This window comes from Cnephaeus nilssonii (assembly GCF_951640355.1).
Source record: "Cnephaeus nilssonii genome assembly, chromosome: 10".
Taxonomy (NCBI): Eukaryota; Metazoa; Chordata; class Mammalia; order Chiroptera; family Vespertilionidae; genus Cnephaeus; species Cnephaeus nilssonii.
The window spans coordinates 18,093,578-18,114,229 of record NC_137081.1 but is presented as its reverse complement, the minus strand read 5'-3'; the positions used below and the strand labels follow the sequence as shown (position 1 = coordinate 18,114,229).

General features: G+C 36.4%; 1 protein-coding gene across 1 annotated transcript in view; it reads right to left on the bottom strand.

Moving 5' to 3' along the window:
- The window catches only part of LOC307106541 (sperm-associated antigen 16 protein-like), a gene marked incomplete at its 3' end in the record, with an annotated part of 592,327 nt that overhangs the window by 380,316 nt on the left and 191,359 nt on the right, over positions 1 to 20,652 (bottom strand). The gene's annotated exons all lie outside the window — the stretch shown is intronic.

Genomic DNA, 20,652 nt, shown 5'->3' with positions numbered 1-20,652 from the left:
AAATGCAGCAACGTGTTTTATAACCAGGAGGATAAAAGCAACAGACTAAGGATAACAGACCAGGAAAAAGAAGGAAAGGGAATCAGATTGCATAATGGTTTTGTTAAAATAGTCTGGAAGCCCTGCACTGCATGAGATTAAAACATCCCTATGGCCCAACTAGTGTTGCTGGGTGGTTGAGCATCAATCTATGAACTAGGAGGTCACAGTTCGATTCCAGTCAGGGCACATGCCTGGGTTGTGGGCTGGATCCCCAGTGTGGAGTGTGCAGGAAGCAACTGATCAATGATTCTCTCTCGTCTTTAATACTTCTATCTCTCTCTCCCTCTCCCTCCCTCACTCTGAAATCAATAAAACATATTCAAAACATAATGAAATAAAACATTCCTATGTTTTTTAAATGAATGTTAGTCATTTTGCCTCCTGTCAGCAAAACACACCCTGATATTCAAATTGGCACCTGAAACTGCCTTGCCGTGGTGTTGAAACCTAAATGTGGAACTGCTTGAGCAAAGAAGACAAATGTTAAAGACCCAGGAATTCTAGGCTAGAAAGTTATAAACTTTGGTAATAGATTGGTGAAACATTTGTTCAAGTTCAAAACGATGCCCAATGCAGACCACACACTTGTCAACAAGACACATCAATGGGTACATACTTGTGTCCTTGTTATATTTTTTAAAATTACCAACTTCCACACCTAGAATGGTTGGATACTCAAGATCCACATTCCTACCGCCTCCATAGAGACAGGTGAGGCACTATCAGTCCTACCGCCTCCATACAGACAGGTGAGGCACTATCAGGTGAGGACGGACGTGGCCTCTGGAGAGCTGCTCCCTCAGGGCCCATGGACGGTGCTCTTTTCAGATAAACACAAACTGCTCACAACCAACCACTGGTGGGTGCTAAGACTACAGAAATCATTCCAGGGCTGTAGATAGCTGTTATTTCCTTTTGCTGTTGTAATACATTGCCACAAACCCAGTGACTTAAAACAACACAGCTATTATCTTATGGTTCTGGAGGTCAGAAGTTTGAAATGGGTTTCACTGGGCTAAAATCAAAACATTGCGAGGACTGCTTCCTTCTTCAGGATCCAGGAGAGCGTCTGTTTCCTTGTCTTTTCCAGCTTCAGAGCCACCCACACCCCATGGCTCCTGGTCCCTTCCTCTACCATCAAGGCCAGCACTGTAGCGACTCTGACACTTGCTGTTCATCGTTCTATCTCTGCACACTTTCTTGCTGCCTTCTTTCTCTTACATGGGGCTCACTCAGAAAACCCAGAGTAATCTCCCCATCTCAAGATCCTTAATCACATCTGCAAAACCCCGTTTGCTGGATAAAGTCACATCCCCAAGTTCTGGTGATTAGGACGTGAACATCTTTGAGGGGACATTATTCTGACTACCACTGTATTCTTTGTTACCTTCAGCAAAAATAAAGATTAAAATGCTGGTGATTTAAACATCATCATGAAAGTAACCCAATGTCATTAGCTGCAAATAGCAACATTATACCAGCACTGTATGGAAAAGTGTATTTTAAAAATCTATAAAACATGCTGAGAGGTAGAAGTGACTTTTGCATGTTTAAAAGTGACCCTTGCATAAAACAGATACAATTTGGCATAATTTGGATTCATTTGTAATTCTCATTTAGTTAAGAGCATAGAAGTTGTCAGGCTATAAATGATGTTTATTTTTGCCTGTATTAGAACATAAAAACTATTTTTTTAATTCTTCATCTAAGGCCTCTATAGTAAATAGATCCAAATTTTCTCTAGCTTTGCTCCCTAACACAACGCTAAACTATTATCTACAATGGTGATCCTGCGGGTGTATATGAAAGAACATTGCATGAGCACATACATGTGTTTCGTGATTCATTCCTATAAGAGGGTATTCACAAAGGAGGGAAGCCACTAAGAATCTACAAGATGACAAAAGAAAGGAACTGATGGTGCCAACAAGAGCAAGATGTAAAATGAAGAGTCTCTGATAAAATATCAAAAACTAAAGTATCAGGGAGATCTAGAGGCTGATCCAAAGAAAATAAATATCTATGTAGGGGAGCTAATATCAACCTCATTTCACAGGGAGAAGGCCCTGTTGGGGAAATAAAAACATTAATATTTAGATAAAGTCTCAGAGTAAAAAACAGAGTTGCTGGAAGGCATAGAGAAATTCCAAAAAGAGCAGTTGGATAGCTCTTTGCCACCATAAAGGACTAATAAAAAAGTAATTCTGGAGCAATATAACACCTAATATAAATGCAAAATAATGACAGCGATGTCTTATATTCTCTATTATAATTGTCAAATTAGATTAAAATATATTAAAAATTTGGTAATACTTTTCTAATTTAGACAGACCAAGAATTTCCACTAAACTATACTTCTCATGTTTAGTTAAGAAAGTTTTGGAAAAATTACTTTTGCCTTTGGCTAATATATTCCTTGGGTGTGCTTCTAAAAGAAGAGAATGCAAGGAGCAATGATAATACCTCATAGCTTCACAACTGTTTTTATTCTCTCAGACTCGGAAAAAGGAAAACACCTTCAGTCTGAGTTTGCGTTTGCTCCTAGGAATAAAATTAGTGCTACTAATTCACTGTATCCACTTAAGCTTTTAGACATTGTTTGGTCTCAGATAACTAACAGATAATGTTATCATTTTAGTAACCCAATTTCCATTGATTTTGGTCCCCATAAAGTAATCTATTTAGCAAAATACAAGAACAGTTATTTTCAAAGCATGAAGTAAAAACTGTTATGGGTTCACCTTTGGTTTATTTAAACCACAGAATAAATAATGGAACCTGCCCAAATGCCATCAACACCTCCACCCAACTATTCTTACTCTGCTTCAAACAAGAAATCATAACCTTCTGATAGTAAAATAAAGTAAAAATGGGTAAATTCACCTGGTTGATGTTGCTATAATTCAAATTGTGCAGTTTTTCTCCAATTAGAATATTAAATATTCACATACCAAATTAATACATTTTATAAGGTACAGAGGTTAAAATTTTAGGGAATATATCTCTCATTTTAATATGTCTCGTTATGCAATCAAAATTCTGGAAAAAATGAAAAGAAAAATACTGCAGTGTGCTATAAAGTACTTGGAAAAAACAAATACAAAACAAGATAAATGGTAGGCTACCCAACTTGAAGAGACCATAAATTTGTTAGCATAGATTCTAGAACACATGTTTGAGGAGTAAATTTTACAGTGATCTTTAGAATGAAAAACAATGGGTTGAGTAGTTGATGGGGCTCTCTAAGATCCATTCCACTCAAAACAAACAATTATGAGACAAGCTGGTTGTGTGGGGCTATGGTTTAACTTTGTTGGGTTATAAAATAGGGTTCTATGTGATTTATTTGGATCTTTTGTTTTTCACTCAGAAAAAAAAATATTTTCAGAACAAATGGAAAGATAACCATGGGCACAAGGGTGGACACAGCATGGCACCAGAATCAGACATTTCTGGGTTCTGATCCTGACTGACACTAGAACCTACAAGCTATTTAATATTTCTAAGCTTTATTTTTGTGTCCAGATAAAATTTCTTTGAGCTTGGGTTTTTAAAGCTCTCACTAAATTGTAGTCTGTAAAATCAGAGAAACAGAAACTGCCCAAAATATTCTACTGTAAATCTAACAACGACCTATAACCAGAGACCGGGAAAGTCTGGGTTGGCGTTGGGGATGGGTGTTCAAATGTGTTTTGCAGAGTAAAACAGTATCCAGTGAGAAAACTTAGGAACAAAAGAAGCTGGGACCATATTGCAATCTGCCCCCTAAATCAGATACAAGAATATAAACAAACTGTAAAACCTACCAGTGTTCCTTCCTAGAAAAAAATATAGTTTCTGAAGATAAACAGAATATGATGACTTCTTTATATAAATACTAGAGGCCTGGTGCACAAAATTCGTGCACTCAGGGGGTCCCTCAGCCCAGCCTGTGCCCTCTCGCAGTCCGGGAACACTTGGGGGATGCCATGGAGGAGGGAGAGGCTCCCGCCACCACCTCTGTGCTTGCGAGCCATGAGCCTGGCTTCTGGATGAGCAGCGCTCCCCCTGTGAGAGCGTACTGACCACCAGGGGGAAGCTCCTGTGTTGAGCGTCTGCCCCTGGTGGTCAGTGTGCATCATAGCAACTGGTTGTTCTACTGTTTGGTCAATTTGCATATTAGCCTTTCATTATATAAGATAAGTATTTTCTACTTATACATAGTTCAGATGCATTAAGTAATAAATCTGCCTTACTATAAGGGGGAGAAAAGGAAAATACCTGTAGTAGGTTTATTGCAAGGAGATTATACAGAAGTAAGGACCTTTAGATTGGGAGACCCAGAAAAAAATCTGTACTTTTATTGTGGTTTAAATTTCTCAGAAACAAGCCACAGAAGATCCCATATTGGTCCAGCAGACACATTAAAGGACATCTCAACAAATCAGGTCCAAGAGCTGTTTACACACACACACACACACACACACACACACACACACACACCTGCCCACCAACAATAAGTGTGAAAATCATGTTCTACCAGGGCACAGGGAGCTAGAGAATTTAGTTAATACTCTGCATGTTAGAAAATAGTCAGGCGGATCTCTCACCTTTAGAAAATAAAGGAAAAACACCAATTGCAATAAGAGCAACAACAGCCTAAGATCTCTCAGAAATACTACACAGAAAGGACACAGTAGTTGAGGTGAGAAAGGATATTTCTGGGGGACAGAAGGGAAAACTAAATTATAGGAATTAAAGTAATATTTAGGATATAAGAAGGTGTTAAAGATGTAATCTTGAGGAAGAAGAATTAAAATGCCATGAAGAGAAAATATATCAAGATGGGGGGGAGGGGATAAGGTAGCATAATAATTCAGATTGAAATGCAGAAAGAACTTAGACAAAAAATGATTATTTAAAACATACATACAACTTTAATAGCAGAATTAAACTTTGCATCATAAATAGTTAAAAGTCAAATCTGCACTTCAGAGGTAATATATCCTAGTAGCTAAGAGTATGGACTTTGGAGCAAGACTATTTCAACTCTTACAAGTTATGTGGTATTGGGAAAATTACAAAACCAATTTATGCTTCTGTTTCTATACATCTATTCAATTGAAAAATAATAAAAATATCTTCAATATAAAATTATTAAGAGGATTAAATAAATTAATAGCTGTAAAGTTTTAAAAGAATAAATGTTAGATATTCTTAATAATACCAAATGGGTGACATGGCATGTTGATGCATACGTACTCCTAGAATGCAGAGAAAGTTCAAGAAAATGAGGGGTGGGTTTATCAGACTCAAGGGCTACAAGTTCCTTAGAAGAAATGTATAAGTGAAGTAAAATAAAAATCAAAGACACAAATTAAGAAAATTTTCTTGAGCTGAAAGCAAACAAGCAAATAAACAAATTCAAAACACAACAAAAATTACCACCACAAACAAAGACAATGACAAAAAAGTATAAGAAGTTCACATGTTGGCTAATAAGATGTATGTAATTCAACAGAAAAGTAACAAAGGAATTCTCTGAAAATATTTTTTTTAAAACAAAACAAAGCTAAGATAAACCAAAAATCTAAAAATAAAAAAAAATGGCAGGGGAAAATATCAGTTGTAATAAAAGACAAGAAGTCATGTTTCACTTTTCAACAATACATTTGAATAAAATGAAGTAACAACTAAAGAATTTTAAGAGAAAAGAATTAAAAATCAGATTCTTATTCTGCTAAATATCATGCACATTTAAAGGTCAGAAGAAGACAGTCTAAGCTACTCAGCATCTCAGAAAGCATAGCATTTATAATAAACATATAGAAAAGAAATATTGAAAAATATTTAGCAGTCAACAAAATGTGAATCAAAATTAAGAATTAAGGTTTGGGGAATTTTAAGTGAGCCTTGGAAGAAATAAAATAGATTATAATGAGTACTGAATAAAATCAAATATAGAACAGTCAAGTAATCGCTATAAATGTGAATCTATAGTGAACCAAAAATTAAACTATAATTTTTGAAAATAAGTATCACATTTTACAATAAATAAGAATTTGCTGATAAAAGAGCAATTCACTAATAGCAATTTATTTCCAATACCTTTTTATAATAAACAGATGAAATTTAAAACTGTATCATTTTTTATTTGATGAAAAAACATAGGTCCAATAATGTTTTACAACTTTAAAGGTAATTCCCAGTAGAATTAGAAAGAAGCTATAAGCTTCCCAATTTGACAGAGAAAAAAAATAAAAGGCAAGAAAACACTTCAAAAAGCTGAAGTTAGAAACTAAAGTCAATACTTTATATGAATGTATAAAAGTAAAAACCAATATGAACTTAAGGGATTTAAACAGCTTATTAAGAAAAAAGAATTTACAGACTGGGTTAAAGAAAGCAGACACCACAAAGCTTACATGTATTCTATTTATAAGGAACTCAATAGAGAAATGTTAAGAAAAAAAAGATGGGTAAATATTTATCAGCATTGAGAAAAGAATTCCTGTGTTTGTTTACCGCTCTATGCCCAGATCCTCACACAGTAGACAAACTTAGGACACATTTAATAATTATTTATATATGAAATATAAACAAAAACATTATATATATATGAAACTGAACAAAACAGATCTACTGGTGTGGCTCAGTGGTCGAGCACTAACCCATGCACCAGGAGGTCAGCAATTCAATTCCTGGTCAGGGCACAGGCCCAGGATGCAGGCTCCATTCCCGGCAGGGGGTAGTATAAAGAAGGCAGCTGATATATGTTGATGTTTCTCTCTCATCATTCTATCTCTCACACCCACTCCTTTCCTCTCTCTGTAAAGTTAATAAAAACATATTTAAAAAGAAGAAGAGTGAACAAAATAAAGTTGTTAGTGATAATTTTATGCAATTAGCAATTACATTAAGAAGATAGAATTTGGTAACATGGGTCATTTGATATTGATTTAATATTGATAAAAGATACAATCCATAATGATGATATAATCATAAACATATATAAATCTGATAGGATAGCATATATATATACACACATACATATATATATACTAGAGGCCTGGTACACGAAATTCGTGCACGGGGGAGTGTATCCCTCAGCCCACCCTGCACCCTCTCCAATCTGGGACCCCTCAAGGGATGTCTGACTGCCCATTTAGGCCTGATTCAGGTAGGATCGGGCCTAAATGGGCAGTCGGACATCCCTCTCACAATCCAGGACTGCTGACTCCCAACCACTTGCCTGCTTGCCTTCCTTATTGCCCCTAACCGCTTCTGCCTGCCAGCCTGATCACCCCCTAACAACTCCCCTAACAGCCTGATTGATGCCTAACTGCTCCCCTGCCAGCCTGATTGCCCCTAACTGCCCTCCCCTGAAGGCCTGGTACCCCCAACAGCTCTCCCCTGCAGGCCCGGTCACCCCCAACTTCCCTCCTCTGCCGGCCTGGTCAGCCCTAACTGCCCTCCCCTGCAGGCTTGATCACCCCCAACTGCCCTCCCTTGCAGGCCTGGTCCCTCCCAACTGCCCTCCCCTGCTGGCCTGATTGCCCATAACTGCCCTTCCTTGCAGGCCTGGTCCTTACCAACTGCCCTCCCTTGCTGGCCATCTTGTGGCGGCCATCTTGTATCCACATGGGGGCAGCCATCTTGTGTGTTGGAGTTATGGTCAATTTGCATATTACTCTTTTATTAGATAGGATAGAGGCCTGGTGCACAGGTGGGGGTGGGGCCAGCTGGTTTGCCCTGAAGGGTGTCCTGGATCAGGGTGGGGTTCCCTTAGGGTGTGGGGTGGCCTGGGCGAGGGGCCTGTGGTGGCTTGCAGGCTGTCCACGCCCCCCGGCGGCCCAAGCAGAGGTCCTGGTATCTGGGATTCATTTATCTTCTAGAATTGAAACTTTGTAGCCTTGAGCGGAGCCAAGCCTCCTGCTCACTCCATTGCCACAGCCATTTTTGTTGGGATTTATTTATCTTCTATAATTGAAACTTTGTAGTGGAGGCCAAGGCAGGCCAGGGCTGTGGGAGCTTGGCTTCCTCCATCTCCGGGGGCAACTCAAGCCTCCTGCTCTCTCCAGCTCTGTGGCTGCCGCCATTTTTGTTGGGATTTATTTATCTTCTATCATTGAAAGTTTTTAGCCTTGTGTGTAGGCTTGGGCCAGCCAGGGCAGCAGGGAAGCTTGGCTTCCTCCATTGCCGGGAAAATCCAAGCCTCCCTCCTGCTCTCTCTGTGGCTGCAGCCATCTTGGTTGGGTTAATTTGCATACTCGCTCCTGATTGGCTGCTGGGTGTAGCAGAGGTATGGTCAATTTACATATTACTCTTTTATTAGATAGGATATATATATATATATATATATATATATATATATATATATATATATAATACTTAGGGTACTTTGTTATACTTCTCTTAATCATTAACAGATTAAAAAATAAAATAATCTAAATAATATCCTCTGAAAGTTTCTCATACTCAGTAAACAAAATTACACTTTTTTTCAAGTGACTATGGAAATTAAAATGAAGATTTTTCAAGCATCCATTGTTAAGAAACCTGACAAAAAATCACCCAGGTGCGAATTTATATCTCTGGGGTCCTTCACCAAAGAAATTTGTAAACGTTGATGTAATAAAAATGTTTTCCTAAAACAAAAACTAATATATGTATATATAGGTGTGTGTGTGTATATATATATATAACCAAAAATCAACAAAGAATAAGTAGAAACATAAATAGATCCGTGTCTATTTTCAAAAAGATGGCTTGCTCATTCATTCTTTTATTTGTTCATATTGGAAATATTAATTGAATACTTGTGCCAATAACTGAGAATACAAGGATAAACAAGTAGTAGTATCCACCTACCTTCAGAGAAGGAAAACAGATAATAAAGAAACAAATAGATATATAATAAAATATTGGCTAGTAACTAGTTCCACATTAGGGCTTAACATCAATGAGGTTTGTCATGTTATACACTAAATAGACTTTCCCAGAAAACAGAAATACAAAACTACCTTATAGATAGTTCAGATACTATTCTACTGTAGGGTTTGCTTTAATAAAAACCCCAAGCATAAAAAAAAAGAATGTTATCCGATGTCTCTGCACATTTTACAACTCAATTTTATGAAGAAATTCACCACATTCATTAAAAAACAACTTTACTAAACTATAACTAGCATATTTTGAGAGCATAAATACACAGAAAGATGAATATACACATTCATTCACATATGCTCATTTATGCCTAAAGGCAGTTGTATAAAGAAGAGAAGGGCAGGGTTCTCAAAAAGGGTGGCCTAAAGGGATGCTTTTTGGCCTTTGGTACCAGTTAGGGACTAGATAACTCATTCTTTTTCTTTTTTAAATTTAATTTTATTGTTTAAAGTATTACAAATAGTAGTACATATGTCTCCTTTTTTCCCCATTGACCTTCCCCCGGCTTGTTTCACTTTTTTTGAAAATCTGCCTGCCTGCATAAAATTCCCAAAATTGCAAAATTTTGCTACAAGGGTTTATTTTTAAAATCAGATTATTTAGGTATAACTTACCTATGTACACTTCGGTGAGTTTTGACAAATTCACACCTTCCCATTACAATTGTAATTTTTAAGGTGAATCAGAACTTGTCAAAATAAATTTTAAATCATTAAATGAGGTCAATTTTTAAAGCCTTTGGTATTTTTATTTTTTTGTTTGCTTACCAAATTTGAAACTATAAATTGAAAGTCATTTCAATCTTTTTAAAACACAGTCTTATTTAGTAAACAAATAAATCTCATGACCCTCTTTCATGTAATTTGGAATTCATAAAAATTGATACCATAAGAAAGAATGTGCCAAAGCAGAGAGGCAACATATGTTTTCTTTTATTCGTCCCAGTTTCCTAAATAGATAGTACTTGCCTGGTTATAGATAATTAAAGTGTAAAGCAATAAATATCCACTGTGTGAATACATGAGTGAATGAATGAATGAATGAACCAGAAGTTCTCTACTAGTTTAAGTAGCATTGAATCGTTTGGACAGCTAATATTACAGATATGAGGAGACAAAACAAAAACAAAAACCTCATAGTATGTCCTTAGATAAAAAAACACCAGTCTTTTCCTCCCAGAACCAATTCTCAGCTCTGCCCTGCATCCCTCCCTGAAAACAAACCCCCTTCTGCTACCAGGTCATTATTCAATAGCTAAAAGAATCACTTTTTCTCTCAAACTCAATTCTTCTTTGCAAAAGAAGTCATAAAACAAATGTGTGCAGTTAGGAGTGACCTGGCCGGCAGAGGAGGGCAGTTGGGGGCGACCCGGGCTGCAGGGGTGGACAGTTGGGGGGGACCCAGGCCTGCAGGGGAGGGCAGTTGAGGGGGGGACCCAGGCCTGCAGGGGAGGGCAGTTGAGGGGAACCAAGCCTGCAGGGGAGGGCAGTTGAGGGGAACCAGGCCTGCAGGGGAGGGCAGTTGGAAGGGACATGTTAAAATTCTAGGAGTTCATTGCTTGGATGAAGTCCAAGCTCATATATGTAAGTTGACATAAAGCTGATTTTATGTTAGGTTAGTCAAGAAAATGTACACATGACCAGTGTAAAATCATCTCGGTTCTCCCTAAAATTGGTATTATAATATTTAATGAAGTGCAGGCCATTAGCTACTATACAGTCCGCTAATATTTCCAGTAAGCACTTCCCATTGTGCTATTCCCTTGTTTAAAATCTTTCAATGACCCATCATTGCTCTGAGAATAAAAATAAAGCTTCTGAGCTTGTCTTTTTTAAAAGGCACCACATAAACTGGCCCTTCCTCCTCGAGAGTAGAGCCTCATTGGTTTCATTTGCACAGGCAACTCAGTGTAACACTGGCCTTACAACTTTGCAGTTCTACCGGAGGGACTTCCGCTCAAGTTACTGCGCATTTGTTCCAGGAACTTAGTCCCTTAGGACTAAGGACTCTAGTTTCTCCCATTCTGCGACCCTTCATCTCCCCCATTTCTTTTCCCATCTCCCTTCACTGTGCTGCTGACTCCTGCTGTTATTCTTACTTCATAGCTCTTGTTGGCCTGCCCCTGACCCCATAGGCATGATTACGGAGTGTGGATTTCCATACTCTCTGCTTGCCGGGACTTCTTCCAGTAAGTATCCTGCAGTCGAGTCAACCCATGTTGCCCAGACACCGTATAGTTTCCAGGATTGGCCTCTTATTGCTTCACTTTCCCCATGGCCTCCCGTGTTAAAGCTATCCCTCGGTGGTCATGTGGTAGTCACATGATCAGTGTAAAATCATCTCGGTTCTCACCATCTGCCTGACTGATGCCATAGCTGGGGACGCTGCCTTTCCCCCTCGGCAGACACCCTGGTCACCTGCCCCTTGCTCTTTTTCCGGTTGTCCTCTTTAGCACTCGGCGTCTCACCCCCTGGCCTGTTGGCAGCGAAGTGTGCAGGAGTAGAAGAGGAGGATGGGAGGGGATGGAGAGGAGAAACATAAAGAGAGGAATACTGCCCGCTTGTCAAATAGACCACTGGTCCTCCTCAGGGTCCCCAAAAGTCCAACACTCTCTTGCTGTCACGACCATATCATGTGCCAAAAGCACTCACACACACACATGTGCACACACACGGTATGGAAGGGTTTTATGAGAGAGTATAAACTGGAAGCAAACCCTCGTCAAAGCTAATGGTTACTATGGTATGTTTATCGTGGAACCTAATTACTGGTCTTTTAGAAAATGTATACCCTAATTATAGTCATTAGCAGATAAAAGATACTTTGCATTTCCAAGAGGTATATTGAGTGACAATCTTTTTTTTGCTTTTTTTTTTTTTGCTCATTCATTGATATATTAATCAAATATTTCTCTTTTTTTAATTTTTTTTATTTCTTTATTGATTAAGGTGTCACATATTTGTCCTCATCCCCCCATTCCCATCCCACACCCCTCCCCACGGATGCCCCAACCCCCTGTTGAACTTAACCATTAGTTAGGCTCATATGCATGTACACAAGTCCTTTGGTTGATCACTGAGTGACAATCTTTAAAGTTTATACTATTAAACTAGGAGAGGAGTTTTTGCTTAGAAATAAGCAGAACTGTAAAAATTGAATATTAATGCATGTTTCTTTGTTCTTAAAATGTATATGTTAACTATTGCTTACTTTTCATGTCTGATAAAATAAGAATGAAAAAAAAAAGGTTTCCAAAATGGTCCAGCTCCTTGCTGTCCACATTATCCATAAGCCAAGCCCCAAAGCAGAACCAACCAAACAGTTGTTCACTATCCTCACACCAGGCCTCGCCTCACCGGGGTCCTGGTCACTGCTCCAGACCAGGATTGTCCCTCTGCAAAGCAAAACTCTGTCTGCAACTTTGAAATACTGTCACCTCCCCGTTTCTAACACCAGGTCAGATATTGCATAGAACTCTTAGCCAGTTCTGCAACCCAGACATCTTAAATTAAGATCAGAATACTTGAAGTTAAATTCAGTGAGTTATGCACCGATCCCAACAATGTAATTATGTAAAAAATATTAAAGCACTTTAACTGTAAACTCTTATTTAAGTAATGCCTTCTTCTGCCATCTGGTGGCAAAAGCGAAAGGTATATTAATTATTGGTAGCAAGGCTATAAAGCAGGCCTCATTGAGCAATCATAAATGTATCTGCCAGATTGCAGGTTCCATCCTTTACTTAAGAAATCACAACATTTACAGCGTTGTCTTTGTTTTTAATAGGACAGTGCTCTCTGCAGTTGTTTGGAACACTGCTAGCTGCAAGCTGAGCACATGAATAATGCCTCATGCTAACAACACAACCATCAATTTTATATCAACAATCAACTTAGACATAAAACCTGATAATAATTCTCCATCCATTTCATACATGCAGCAATTTCTAGCATGTCTAAATAGTTTTTTTATTAATGATCAATATATCTCAAGAAAGCTTTCAAAGGGATTGATGTTTTATTATATAACCTGGCATTTCTAACTTGCCACAATACCCAGAACCTGGCTTCTCATTTCACCTAAGGCATTATAACCATTGTTATAAAATAATATTTTAAAATTTAAAAAAATAGTTTGAACTATGAGAAGTTTATTTGCATTATAGGTACTTTACTATATTTTTATACTTTTATCGTTTTATATTTTTATCATTTAATAAATTGGAAGTGTTATATGTAATTTTATATCAGAGAGTCACAAAATTAAAGAATAGGAAGAACTGTCAGACATTGAAAGGTTCATTTATCTACCCAAAGGATGTTTTCTACAATATCATTAACAAGTAGTTATCCAACTCTGCTTAGCTACTTTCAATAACAAGAAAACTCCAGTTGTGACAACACCCATCCCCAGAGAATCCTGAGAATTCAAATGTATTCCCTGTATATTACCCACATCGGCCTCGGTTAGCTCTCTGGAGTCCAGCAGCATAAATTCATAGTCTGCAGTATTTGAAGACAGTTGACATGCTCCAAATGCCAACATTTTCTCCTTTAGGATAAACATACCTAGTTCCTTCAACTATTTCTCACAAGTCATAACATCAATGTCTACACCAACCTGGTCTTTCTCTCTTTTTTTTTTCTTCTAATTTGAAAATATAGGCAATCAAAATGAATGCAAATGGACAAAACTGAGATGAAGTTTATGATATGTGAATTACATTTCAATAAAATATTAATAAAATTATTTTGACTGAACTCCAGAGATAGAGATTGTAATGAAAAGAAAGTTGGTGTGACTGTATTATTAGACAAAGTAGACTTTAAGATAAAAAGCATTGCTAATGACAAAGAATATCAGCACAGATTGAAAAGGGGCTCAGTTGACCTGGGAGATAGAACAGTTCTAACGTCTGCTCCAATAACATAGCTTCAAAAACTGCCACAACCATAAGGAGAAATCAACAATTCACAACAAACGTGGGACACATTTAACATAGCTTAAGAACTGATACACCAGGCAGACACAGTCAGATGGCCATGGGAGATTTGAATGATGGAGTTGGCAAGTTTGATCTAGTGAACACAGGAAACAATACACGCATTCTTCCGCACACGTGGAACGGAGCACCCACGGGTCTGTAAAGCCAGCTTAAGATATTTCAAACAATCCACATTATATACAGCATATAATTCAGCCATAGCACAATTTCATTTAACAATTTAAAAGGTAATTGTTAAACTTCATGTTTAAACATTTAAAAAATATGCTTCTTAATCACCTATGAGTCAAAATATAATTCCTAATGGATTTTAGAAAATATTTAGAACTGAAAGGTGCATTGAAATTTGTGGGATGCATTGAAATTTGTGGGATGCAGCTAAAGCAGCAGATTGATCTCTCATCTCCGATGTCATCTGACGACTAAACCAGACCTTGGGGGTTCACCTTAAAGTCCTCTCTATGCGTGCCCTTTCCCTTTCACATTAGGCAACTTGCGTTAAAGGGAGGAGCACCAGTCTGAGCTTCAGTCCCAACGCCATCACTTATTAGTTCTAAGGCCATGCCTATGTCTGACAATCTTTGTGAATTTTAAGTCTCTTCAACAGTAAAATTGGTAATATAATATTTAATGAAGTGCAGGCCATTAGCTGCCATACAGTCCTCTAATATTTCCAGTAAGCAGTTCCCATTGTGGATTCCCTTGTTTAAAATCTTTCAATGACCCATCATTGCTCTGAGAATAAAAATAAAGCTTCTGAGCTTGTCTTTTTTAAAAGGCACCCCACAAATTGGCCTCCAGCAGCATATATGGTCTTTTCACAAGTCATAGTCCCCAAAGCTCTCTCATTCAGGCAAATCAGTCTTTTCAGCTCTTATTCTCTCTAGGAATTTCAGCTCTTATTCTCTGCTTAGGAATTTTACCTCTGTGCTCAGTCTTCCAGGAATGCTCTTCCCTCTCCAACTCTCTTACCTATTTCTTATCGTCTCTCAATCGGAAATAAAGTATCATCACCTCAGTCAATTCACCTCATATATGGTTTTGTAGAACCTTGTATTTCCTTCCACTCATCCCAATTTCAGTTTTACCAGTGACTGTGTAATTAGGTGATGCATCTGTCATACAATAGATTTTAAACTGTATAAGGGCAAAGACCACATCTGTTTTTGCACTCAGTTTTACCTTAGTTCCTAGCTCCATACTATGATAGGTAATCAATAAATATTTATGCAGAGTAAATTGGAGTCCAGGGCAGTCAAAGAAACCAAAAACTAAGAGGTGGAGATTCTAGAAAAAAGACAGGCAAAGATAGGGATGTGAGCTCAATATTTGGCAATGGTTTCCCCTCAAGGAATTTTCTGATTCTAAGATGCCGAGGGTAAGAAGTTAAGAAGTTAGGGAGAAATGCTGAAAAACAGGGCAAATTTTTAATAAGTAATGTAGTGCTGGGAGAAAGAATTGGAGGTAGCACCTCAGGCTCTCAATTGAGACATCTGGAATTACTTAAGGGTTTTCCTTTCTCTTGGGGCTTTGCCTCTGGAGTTTACTTGCAGTCCCTTGGAGGAGACTGAAACAGTGAAAAGTGGCTTATAATGCAATTCAAAGTTAAAAATCTGTCTCTGCTCCTCACTCACCTCAGTACCGTGTCCCTTAGCACAGAAAACCATCAAATCTTTGTCATAAGGTATCTTGTCACACGCCCATTTATTACTATCTCATTATATTACAGTGGGATCATCTGAAATTATTGACTCTCAGGATATGGGAAAGGTATTCTGCCTGGGATCTATAATTTTTTCTAATATATAATTTTTTCATAGTCCAAGAGACCTTATTTCTATGTAGTTATTATTATTTGTGATGATTAATTGTGATCTATTTTCTTACTTGTAGGGTACCAACATTTTCTGGAATCTAGCTTACTAAAATTTTCTATTTATTTGTTTCTACTTATACAGATATTACACAGTTATATCTACTTTATAGAAATATATTTAATGCAGAAAAAAAGATTCTTATGTATTAGTACACAGAAGTATAATCCATTTGAGGCAAAAGACTACCAATTCTTATAAAATAGCTGCCCAGAACTCTTTCATCTTCTTGTATAGTAATTTCAGTTTCTGTTGTACTAGCTTTTAAAAATTTGCAATTCTAAAACAATGATTTTGAATAATGGAGAGAAAATGGAAATAGCTATGATTTGAGGGTTTCCTTCTGTTTTTGCATTTTTAGTCCACTTTTTCTGGAAGTGATAAGAAGTAAAAGATAAGAGAGAGAAGAGAGAGAGAGAGAGAGAGAGAGAGAGAGAGAGAGAGAGAGAGAGAGAGAGAGAGAAATAGAGAGTCTGAATAATTCACCAAATGAGAAGCATACAAATTAAACTCTAATAATCACAGGCAGCTTATATCCTTTATTCCTCTTAACACCTTTGCTATTTTTGTAAAATCATTAGGGTTATTAAGATTATTCCTCTTAGAGAATCAAATGTTGGTTCTTTTACCCATTATTAAAAGTATTCATCACTGTCTTTGTCTCCAAAATTAAGGCAGGTTCTTGTTTTAACTTTTCTCAGAAGAAACTGTTCTTTTTCACACTGGAAAAATATAATAGTTGGCTATCTCAGAAAACTACTGAATTATACAATCAAAATATGATAATAGATGAAGTCCAAGCTCACATATATAAGATGACATAAATCATGTAGAAGTATTTTTTTTAGTAAAAATTTTGGTTTCTTAGAAAGTATATAGCTCATATGAAGGCTGATCATAGGCAAATGATTATGAAGGTTGATGAGTGTCTAATACCTTTGCACTTCCCCTTTTGTCTGATTGACCTCTTACTCTCCTGATCTGTGTCTACTCGCTACTGGAAGCCAATCAGAGGTATGCCAAGATCTAAATCATTCCTCCTTTATCACCTCTATTCAACAAGTCCATTTCCTCAAAATTATCACAAGATAAAAGCAACTGTATGAGAAGAGGAGTGGGGAGATAACTCAAGCTTTTCCTTACAGTATGAGAACAATGCAAACCAAAAAAAAATGATCTTTTCTTATGTATTTTCAATCATTGTGTGTGTATTGATAACTTGAAAATATTAGAGGTAATTTTCTACACATGACACAATGTTTAAGTAAATGCCTATATTTTGCATGGAATTTATAGCAATCTGACTTGGAATTTATAAAATATTTCATTCTGATAAGCAAAATCAAATCTTTCAAGTAAGCAAAATTTTATTCACATTAAATATTTGGTTCTTACAATTATCATCAGCCCCTCAATTATTCCCAAGATTAGAATACTTTCATCTTTTCCCAAATTTCCTCCTAAATTCAGATACTAGGGCTATAAAGGAATAAGTCTGAGATGGGCAATTCTCAAGATTCTATCTCAGATCCTCTATTACAACCATATGGCTCTACTTTCAATTCCTATTTTTCCTGATATCTCATAACTGGCCCTTTTTCTATACCCTCTTTGGGATATAAAACTTTAGTTTTTCTGTCTAATTGGCTTGTAATAAGGCTGTTTAGATAATGAGAAAAGTTTTGCAACTCGATAGTAGTTTTGAAAAAGATGACTGTATACCTTGTGTTCTGCAAAACATATATTTGACTATAGAGCTAATATAGCATATGGCTGGACAATCAGTCATTCTTCTAAAATATGGCTTTGTACTTCTTATCTTTCAGCGCATGATGAAAACAATGGGAATAAATGATAGAATTTATTTGTATTGCCAAGAAACGCATTTTCATCTTGACGATAGCTGAATCCTAGAATCATATATTAGAAATTATAGCAAGTCATTACTTTACAAAAAAGAAAAAGAAAAAAAGAGCAAGAAAAGAAAACCAAGCATAGATACTTCCTTATTCCTCTTTTTCATAGTTTAATATTATTTTATGGTTGCCTTGATAGTAACTATTTCAAAGTATGCCAGGTCATAGCTAAAGACACATATATAAAAACTTATAAGTATTGCCTACTTACATAATCCATACACATTCAATTTACCAGCTGGGGAGTTTTGACCCTCCCACCCCTCGATGGAGTATTCTATGTTCAGAAAGTTTTGCTCATAAATCACCACATCTTAAATGCCTAATTTAGCATTCATAACAGTTGGCTTTATTGTTTTTATGCTACAGATGATAATGTTGGCATATGAAAATTCCAAAATTATAGAGACTGTGGAAACTAGAATTAGAAATATAATATTAAAATTCTAGGGTTCATTGATTTTTTCAATTGACTAAAATGTCTTCTTGTGTTGCAAACCTTATGATATTTGGTAGAAAGCATAGACAAACATTGGCAGAGCTGACTCTACTGTGTTATGTGGTGGTATAGGGTCAGTTCAAGCAGGATTGGGGTGTTCCACGTATATAATGCACCACTGCAAATTTGGCACAAGATTTGGAATTATAGGGATGGGGTATATCTGAAAGGCTAGCTTGGGTTTCACCACCTAAAAAATCTTTGTATTTTAATTCTAGTTCTAGAAAAAAAAGTCAAGAGATCTTGTTTAAAACTGCAATACTGTGGGATGAAGTCAATATGATGACACATAGGAAGGAAATGGAAAGTACACAAAAATATGAGGGAAGTGTGACTGAAAAAAATGTAATGATCAAAAATAACTAGGAAATTAGGTGATCACATAAATGGCATAAGCCAAAACTGCAATATTGCTACATAAAAACTAAGAATAGTGCATTAAAAAGAATAATGGCTATCCAGAAGAAAGAGGTCAATAGCCTCACTATACTTTAGACGTACCAAAGCATTCCATCCACATCATAATTTAAGAGAGCTATAGATGAACTGTAGAGCTTCTAAAAGAGGTAAAGCAGAAGTTGTGTGGGATATGAGGAATGTTTTCATTAATTCCATAAAAGTTTAAGTACCCATAGTAGTAAAGGGGTCAGAAAACCCTGAATCATGGGCCAGCTTCTTGTTTTAGTAATAATTCTTTATTGGATCAGGCACACTCACTCTTTTATATATTGTCAGTGAATGTTTTTGTGCTATAGCGTCAGAGTGAGTAGCTGCATCATAGACTGTAGGGCCACAAGTTTATAATATTTTCTATCTGGCCTTTTAAGGAAGGGTTTTCTGACTTCTGGTCCAGTAGAAAAAATAAAAGCTATATAGTGGGTCCCCACTAAAGTTTACAGAAGATGCCCAGCCGGCGAGGCTCGGTGGTGAAGCATTGACCTACGAACCAGGAGTTCAGGGTGTGATTCCCGGTCAGGGCACATGCCAGGTTGCAGGTTCAATCCCCAGTGTGGGGCATGCAGGAGGCAGCAAATCAATGATTCTCTCTCATCATTGATGTTTCTGTCTTTCTTTCCATCTCCCTTCCTCTCTGAAATCAATATATATATATATATATATATATATATATATATATATATATATATATATATATATATATATATATATATATATTTAAAGTTTACAGAAGAATGTGTATCAGTGTATGCATGTGAAGAAACTACCAGAGGCTGTGTGATCTGTCTAAAGGTAGTATAATTGAGAACCCAGAAATAATCCCTTACATTTATGGTCATTGGTTTTTAACAAAGATGCCTGGGAAATTAAATGGGAAGTAATAGTATTTTTAAAAAATTGTATAGACATCCATATGTAAAAATGTGAATGTTGATCACTAGATCAAACATAAAAATTAACTTGTAATGGATCACACACCTAATTTTAAAAGTTAAAACTATACAAATCTTAAAATAAAACATAGGATAAGTTTTCAGAATCATGGGTTAATTAGTGATTTCTTAGATTGCACCAAAAGTACAAGTGATTAAAAAATTGATAAATTGAACTTCATCAAAATTAAAAACTTTATGCTCCTTAGGATATCACATAATGGGTGAAAGTATTTGCAAGTCTTATATCTGATGAGGAATTTTTACCCATAATATATATTAAAAAAAAAAAACATAACATGGTCAATTGGGAAAAAGGGAAGTATCTGTAATACTTTCAGCAATAAAGATATATTAAAAAATAAAGAGTTGACTTCAAAACTAGACCAAGAAATTAAGTAGCTATTTCTCCAAAGAACATATAAAAATGGCCAATATATAAAATAATAAGAAAAAAAAAAACTTCTCAAGAGTATTGATCATTAGAGAAATGAAAATAAAGACTATAATCATATATAATTTCACATTCACCAGAATATAATCATAAGACAGAAAAAAAGTCTTGGTGATAATGGGAGAAATTGAAACACTCAGGCATTGCTGGTAGAAATGCAAAATGGTATAGGCACTTTGAAACAGCTTTCCAGTTTCTCAAAATGCTGAACATAAAAATTATCATATAACTCAGCACCTCTACACCTAGGTAACTAGCAGGGAGAAATTAAAACAGATGCCTACACAAAGAACTATAGAGGAATGCTCATAGAAGCTTTATTCACAATAGCCAACAAGTCATAAAAGCCCAATTATCCATCAACTAGTAAATGGATAAAAATTTGCCATGTATATACATATATATGAATATTAGTCCATCATAAAAAGGAATGAAGTACTCATAAATGTTCTGACTTGAATAAATATTGAAAACATAATGGTTCATGAAATAAGCCAGACAGAAAAGAACTTACATGACTCTACAGGGGTTTGCAAAAGTATGTTTGCA